Source organism: Dasypus novemcinctus, chromosome 13 (assembly GCF_030445035.2).
Source record: "Dasypus novemcinctus isolate mDasNov1 chromosome 13, mDasNov1.1.hap2, whole genome shotgun sequence".
NCBI lineage: Eukaryota > Metazoa > Chordata > Mammalia > Cingulata > Dasypodidae > Dasypus > Dasypus novemcinctus.
The window spans coordinates 27,733,604-27,741,144 of record NC_080685.1 but is presented as its reverse complement, the minus strand read 5'-3'; the positions used below and the strand labels follow the sequence as shown (position 1 = coordinate 27,741,144).

Genomic DNA, 7,541 nt, shown 5'->3' with positions numbered 1-7,541 from the left:
CGTTTAATGAATTATCCCTTTTAATTCTCATAATAACCTTTACACTGACCTTTGAGTTTAAGTACCACTACCCTCATTTTGGAGACAAGGGAATAGAACCTCCCAGCAGCTTGCTCTGGGATTGCTATTCTACACTGCAGGGTCAGTGTTGGTTGTCGACTAATTTTCTTTGCCTTCCACCGGCCATGGAGCCTACTCTGAGCCCAGGTAACTCTACTTCCTGCCTCAAATCTATAGGATGGAGAAGGTAAACCACCCCCAGGGATATGTTCTTGCTTGATCTTGCCTCAAATGTGGCACCCGGGGAGTGGGGTGCATTGGTATTCTCACTTAGGGTGACCAACCAACCTATTTGCCTTGGACTGAAGGGTTTCCTGGGATGCAGGACTTTCATTCTGAAACCAGGATGACTCAGCAGAGGACATCCCAGAATATTTTCTTGGGCTTTCTGTCTGGCAGATGAGATGACTTCTCTGGTAGATTAAGGAGGAGAGGCAGGCAATTTTCTTTTTATTGCTCTTTAATTTTTATGCTGTCCAGGTGTCAGTATCGCTAGGAAAGATGATTTCAGCTTCTTCTACCTCCCATTTCCAGTTGAGGGCATCCCTAGAATAGGGGACAATGCAGGGAAATAGGTTAGGAGGGAGAATGGTAAAACCACAGTTCTCCTCATTGTGAGTCTAGCTTGGCCTTCAGTTATCTCCCCAACCCTCCACAAACCAGTAGGCATGGCTCCAGGGACAACTTATTTGTTTGGCTTCTTCTGCCCTGCCTTGGGCCCACTTTGTGGATTTTGGGCCTGGGGTTGAATATCAGAATTATTTTTCAGATTTTCAGGTGACTTGGGTGTAGTCTCCCTATCCAGGCAAATGCATTCAGGCTTGGCCTCCAAACAGCAGCAGTTTTGCTGAACACAACATGGTGGTGGTGGGCAGTACGGCTGGCATTTTGGTTGGTCACACATCTTCCTGAGGTTTGGAGATCCTGAAAAAGAGAGCATTCTCATCAGAAGGAAGGGTGGCGCCTGCCTTCATTTCCCCCTTCCTTGACCTGCAAATACATCCACCTTCAGGGTGGTGACCCAGGCCAAGGCTGGGCAGCAGGGCTGGGCCCTTCGGAAGGCAGAGTCAGTCCCTTACATCTCTGCCTTCTCATGCATCAGTGCATTTGTGCCTCACTCACAGTAGCCATTCACAGATAGGAAAGTGACAAACCAGGACATGTAAGAAGTTTTCCTACAATCTCCCAGCTGATGAGGAACAGAATGGGCCTTAGGAACTTGATTCACAATATGCTTTCATTATAATGATCATCACTGCCTTAAGAGTAGGCAGTTTTACCCCATACAAGGACAAGTGAAACTTGGGAGTTGCAGCCAGGGTCCATCCTACCCTAACGCATGTGCGTGTGCCATTGCTCTGCATGCATCTCAGCACAGCGGAAGCCGGCTGCACTGGGAAGGTTAGGACAGGTGAAATGGAAAGGACATTACTCCTGACACCGCAGGACCTCAGGTTCAGGCCTGGGTGTCTAACTCCCTTTACTTCTATGGTCTTTTATTTCTCACTGTATAAAAGGGCAATTGTTGGGGGGAGAGGAACCAGACCTTATAGAGATGCTCAAACTCAACCTTTCAGTACTTTTGTAATTTCATGATTCTTCTAGGGGTAGAAGAAGCTAAAACAACAGTTACCATGCTTTCATCAACCTCCGCTTCCTTCTGCCCAGGAAATGCAGGTTCTTCCTGGAAGGTGTCCAGGCCTAGGCCCCAGTAGTGGCCCCTAGGTGGACCCTCCATGGTTTCTGCCTTTTCCTTCTTAAACAGACGGGCAAAAGCTGCAGCCAAGGCCTGGGAGCTGGGTCTAGAGGGCATCAAGAGAAACCAGGCAGAGCCCAGGGGCGTCATCTCACTTCCCGGCTGATATGGGGCGTGGTGAGCTTGTGTCCCCAGCTGGAGGCTCAGCTCACAAAGGCACACATCCCTGTATCTGTCAGAGCCCTGTCACCTGGGTGGAGGCAGGTGGGTGTGGGCGATGGAGTGACAGCTGCTGAAGTGAAGCTGCCACCACCCTCCAGCCTCCAGCACCCACAGGAGTTCTGAGAAAAGCCTCTGGCCCCAACTGGTTTTCTACACTGAACCAGTTACAGCTGTGTGCATTCGGTAAGCACATAGGCTCGTATACCTGTGCATGTGTGTGTGTGTGTGTGTGCACATCAGCACAAGCACAGGGAAGGAAGAGCTTGAGGTTGGTGGCAATGGTTGCTGAGGCTTCACCAAATTGAGACCTCTGTGCACCTACTCATTAGGTTTAGAATTGAGGCCCGTGTGAATTGCTCATACGTGCTCGTTTCTCTTCTGGCCTCTGTCCCTCCTGCCTGAGAATCCTTCCATATCTTCCATTCCATCCCTCCCATCCCTCCCTTCCTATCAGGACACTCTCTCCCCACCCTGCTCCACACACCCTCTCATCTGATGCTGAAAAAGCCATATCTCTCATCTTTTTGTTCTGTTCTTCTCTGGGTCCTGAAGGTAGGGGCTAGGGAAGCCCTGGGCGCAGGGTCTACAAATCTCCCCTCACGTCAAAGACCTCCTGATGGCACTCTGTGTGGCACAGAAGGCCGCCTGACTCTGCCGTCACGCTGAAGGCAGCTTTTGCTCCCCTGAGGCCTGAGGAGGTGTCTCCTGTCGGGTGGCCTACTTCAGGGTCCGCATCCATGCTGTGGGAGACGCAGGGCCTCGGCTGTCTGGATCGTGGGAGACACACTCTTAGCTGGGGATTCGCCTCAATCCAGCTCTTCCCGTATAAACTGGGTCTCCTTGAGCCAGGCGTGGTGACAACCGCACCCACTGAAAACAGTCGCATTCAAACTGACAAACTGTGGCCCAGCCCAGGTCCAGCTCTGTCCGCCTCGCCTTTTGGCACCATTAGCACCTTATGTTGGGGTTTCCCTGTGGGAAGGGGGCCGTGGCATGTGCCTGAGGAGGCTGCCACTGTGCTTTTGGAGGACGTCTGAGGGTCAGGCCCACAGTCACTCCCCTTTTAGGCTTTCACCATGGTTTGGATCTTCTCGTCTAGAACACCAAGTGTGGAAAGAGGTGGGAGGAATTAGGGGCCCCTCGCAAGGGCCCTGACACCTAGTTCATGCTCTTGAGACCCTGGCTGTGTGGCGCCCAGCTGAACTGGTCAGGGACACGTCTCACCTGCACTGGGAAAGTGACAGGGCGTTGGCTTTAATTCATTTGCCACTTTACCTCTGCCAGTTACTCAAGGATTATTCTGTCATTCAGGAAGAGGCTTCTGCCCTAAGACAAAGACACTGCACCAGGGGTGGGGTGGTGACAAGCCGTGCAGTTCCTCCCTCCAGGTTGCCAGGCACTGCACAGAGCCTGAGGCTGCAGAGACGTCCTCTGCCGATGCCCTGGCTCAACAGGGAGAAGAGGGAAAGGGGGAGAAGCAGAGAAATGGGGAAACATAGAGACACTCAGAAAATGGTAATAGGCAGAAAGACACAGTGACATTGAAACAGTGCAAAGAAGGGGAAGAAAGGGGCCTCAAGGACCTTGCTCTCCACCATCTTTGATCGAAGCTGAAGAAAGTGTGCATATGCGGTAAGGGCTCCTGGCAGGCTTAGAGGCGAGTTTGGGGTATGGGTGTGTGCAGGGAACCAGGTCTCTATCTCCTTGTCTGAATCCATCCCCTTAAGGGACTGACCTAAGATGAGACTCCCAGAGAGAGGGAAGAGAAAGCCCCTTCCTTTTTAATTTTCTGTTGCTTTCCTTTCTGTCTGCTATTGCCTCCTTTACTATTTCCTTTCTCTGCCTCTCCTTGTCTCCATGTCACTGTCTTTCATTCAGTCTCTTTCCTTCTCTATATCAGTGGTTTACCTTTCTCCATCCTGAAGGTCAGTGCCCCCGTGTTGAGAATTCCAAGCTTCCTCGCCACTTGGAAGTCCAGCTTGTTGGGATCCATCCTCCCAAGTCCAAGCTGGGCTAATTTTGCAGAAGCTATTTTCATGCCAGCTACCAGAGAGCATAGAGGCACTAGGGGGTACTCTGAGCTCCCATCCAGGGGCTCACCTTGTTCCTCCCATCAATACCCCCTGCAAGCCTGAACCCTGTGTCAGATCTTAGAAATAGGTCCCAAATGCCAAGGTTGCACCATGTCAAAGATGGAGAATAGGTTAGGAATCAGTCTTGTCCAACCTCATCATTTCACAGCTTCTGTAGCACAGGGAAGGAAGGGTTGCTGGATCCCTCAGCAGCCTTGCCACCCCGGCACAGGTCCCCTGCCTCCTGAGCCAACACTCAGATTCTACAGCCTGCATTGTCTCCCTCTAGTGAGTAGTCACTGTGCCCCTTTAATCAGTAGGCTTCCCCCACACATGCCTCCTGACTGATGCTCCTCCTTTAATTTAGGATAGTTGAAGGAAGTGTGGCTCCTGCCCAACGTACCTACCTCCTGGACCACCTCACCTCCTGCAAGAAAATTTCTTCTCTTAAGGACAAACTTCTTCCCCAGTTCCCTGTCCCCTCATTCCTAACCCAGCTCCACACAGTGACCCCAGGAAACCTGCCAGATCATGTCATAACATCTGTGACATAGAGCTAAGTCGTTTGTTTAGGTCGTCTTACTGCTCGGCTTCAGTGAAGATCAATATATGACAGACTCCAAGACCTTTAAGGCCCTTGCGAAACTGCCCTCTTTTTGACCTCTGCCCACCAAACCAGGGCCATCTCCAGCCACTGTTCCTTTTGTGCTTGTCTGACTGGCTCAGGGCAGATCCAAGCTAAAATCTCAGTCCCCTTGTCTGGTTCTTTGCATGTGTGCTCTTCTCCCAGCTTAGACACCCTCTCCCCACACTGTACCTACGCCCTCACTGAATTGTTTCCAAATCTGAAATCTCAACTCCAACATCACTCCTTTAAGGTAAATTTCCCTAATCTGTAGAGTAGGTCTTTCTGATAAGCCTTCAAGAGTTTCCTGCCCTCACTACATTTTATTATAATATTATAATTATTGCTACCCTACTTGTCTGGCTTCCCTTCTAGTCTTTTGGTTTCATGGTATCCTCACTATTTCACTTGCCATTCTGTCCTCAGCTGCTAACACCATTGTGTGGCAATGTAGGCCTCCATAGGTAATGAATTAACGAATGAACGAACAAACAAAAAAGCCGTGGAGACAAGCCCGAGGAGACGAGGCTTGTCGGTGTTACCTCGTCTGGTACTTCTCTTCAGTCTCTTTTTCTCAATTCACAATACCCATACTTGCCTTCCCACAAAAGCTGTCTTCCCTTAACTGGACCCAGAAGCCCAGATCTTCCCTCAGTTTCCTAGAGAGTCCATGCTGATCAGAAGCCAAAGTTTTCTGAGCCAAATGGTGTTTCTTCCCTTCTAGGGCCAAGATTCTGGGATTCTAAAGCCTTTGTGACACTATAATGCTATCCCTTGAAGCCTCCATGACTATAGCTGACTGACTCACCAGTGCCTCCTGCTGGCTGGAAAGCCTGAATCCTCTTGGTTCTCTACTGAAAGAGAGAGAGCTCTCTAGCTGGCCCATACATATTCAATCACTTAAAATGCAGGTCTACAGCACAGATTTGTATAGTGCCCACTATCTACCAGACTCTATCATAAATGTGAAATGTACAAGCTTAGTAGAATATTGTTCATATTCTCAAAGATCTTATAATTCAATATAGAGACAAGGTAGTAAATGATGGTAATAGTATGTGATGAGAATGATGACAGGGTTTGCAAAGGATACCGTGGGAGAACATGGGATCAGGTTTGGGGGTCAAGAATGCTTTCTGAAAGGAGTGATGCTGAAACTGAGAACTGGATGTCAATTGGAGTTGGAAAATGAGCATGGGGAGGTGTGTGTACGAGAAGATATTCAGACCCAGAGATGGAAAAGCATGGGTTATTTGAGGAAATGTTACTGTTTCAACATAGCTGGACCAAAATATATTAAGTTACAAAGAGGGTGGCCATGGTAGCTGCTGAGGGTAGGGAGAAGAAAGAGGAGATGTGATGTGGGGACATTTTTGGGACTTGGAGTTGTCCTGGGTGGTCTACAGGGACAGTTACTGGACGTTGTATGTCCTGCCATGGCCCACTGGGTGGACTCAGGGAGAGTGTAGATTATAGTGTGGACCATTGTCCAAGTGGTGCTGCGGTGCTCAGGGATGTGTTCACCAAGTGCAATGAATGCCCCATGATGATGGAGGAGGTTGTTGTTAGGGGGCAGGAGTGAGGGGAGGGGGTTGGGGGGTATATAGGGATTGCATATTTTTTTAATGTAACATTTAAAAAAATAAAAACAAAAACAATCAAATAAACAAATAAATAAATAAAGGAGCCCAGGGGGGAAGAATACTGCTAAGCAGTTAATAAAAATAATATGTTGTTTTGCAAAAAAACAACAACAACAAAGGGACATAGAGGCTTATTGATGAGGACCTTGCATCCAGTGAGAAAGATTTTGGACTTCATCCTGAGGATAATGGAAAGGAACGAAGGGTTTTTTTAAATGGGGGAGAAACTGGGACACTTTGAGGGCAGTGCTAGTTGATTCAATTTGATATTCCCAGCATCTAGCTCAGCTCTTGACACATAGAAGATTCTGAAACTGCATTGATCTACTCACTTAAAAATGTCAGAAGAGGGAAATATTTTGTTACATTTAGTCTCTTCCTTTTCTAGCACATCCTCTTTGAGGACAGTGAGGAGGAACTCCTCTTCTCCCAGAAAGCAGGCCTGCCCCTAACATTGTAGGTCATTGAGTAAGAACACAAATAGAGGGTCCTGGCCCCTGTGGCCCACCTTTTATTCTCTTCTCACTGAAGAGAATGCTTTTATTCTCTTCTTCCTGCACCTAGAGGGATCCCAGGCATGCTCATAACATCCAAGCCCTGTTCACACTCTACCTCTCAAACTACCACCCATTTGTCTTCCTTTTAGACATAAAAGTGATAATAATATTGCTTGAGTAAGTCCACAGGAGAATGAACTCATGGCAGTGGTCTCAGGGCCATTTGAGTGGGAATACATGGGGCTTTGGGTAGCTGGACTGAGTTAGAATACAGCTCTGGGCTTGTGCCCTGGACATTTGGACTCATCATGTTATAAAGAGGATTATGGCTGGACAAGAGTCAGAGAAGAGCTCTGTAACGTGTGGTCCAAGGCAGGAATCCCAGTTGCCCAGGTCTCAGGACAATATAGCTAGGAAGTATGGTAACTGTGCCTTTGGCAATTCTAATAGTCTATTTATTTATTTATTTTTATTAATTTTTTTATTTTTTATTGACTTTGTAATAATATTACATTAAAAATATATATGTGAGGTCCCATTCAACCCCACCCCCCACCCCCCCTCTCCCCCCCCCCAACAACACTCGTTCCCATCATCATGACACATCCATTGGATTTGGTAAGTACATCTTTGGGCACCTCTGCACCTCATATACATTGGTTCACATCATGGCCCATACTCTCCTCTATTCCATCATGTAGGCCCTGTGAGGATTTACAATGTCCG

The 7,541-nt window shown here is 48.3% G+C and overlaps 1 long non-coding RNA gene across 1 annotated transcript; it reads right to left on the bottom strand.

Moving 5' to 3' along the window:
- Nucleotides 1-502: 502 nt before the first annotated feature.
- LOC131273139 (uncharacterized) lies at nucleotides 503-5,389 on the bottom strand. The gene is made up of 3 exons (XR_009180301.2): nucleotides 5,274-5,389; nucleotides 721-984; nucleotides 503-606 (listed from the first exon to the last, which is right to left on the bottom strand). It is a non-coding gene; the product is annotated as an uncharacterized lncRNA (long non-coding RNA).
- Between the last annotated feature and the right edge of the window lie 2,152 nt (nucleotides 5,390-7,541).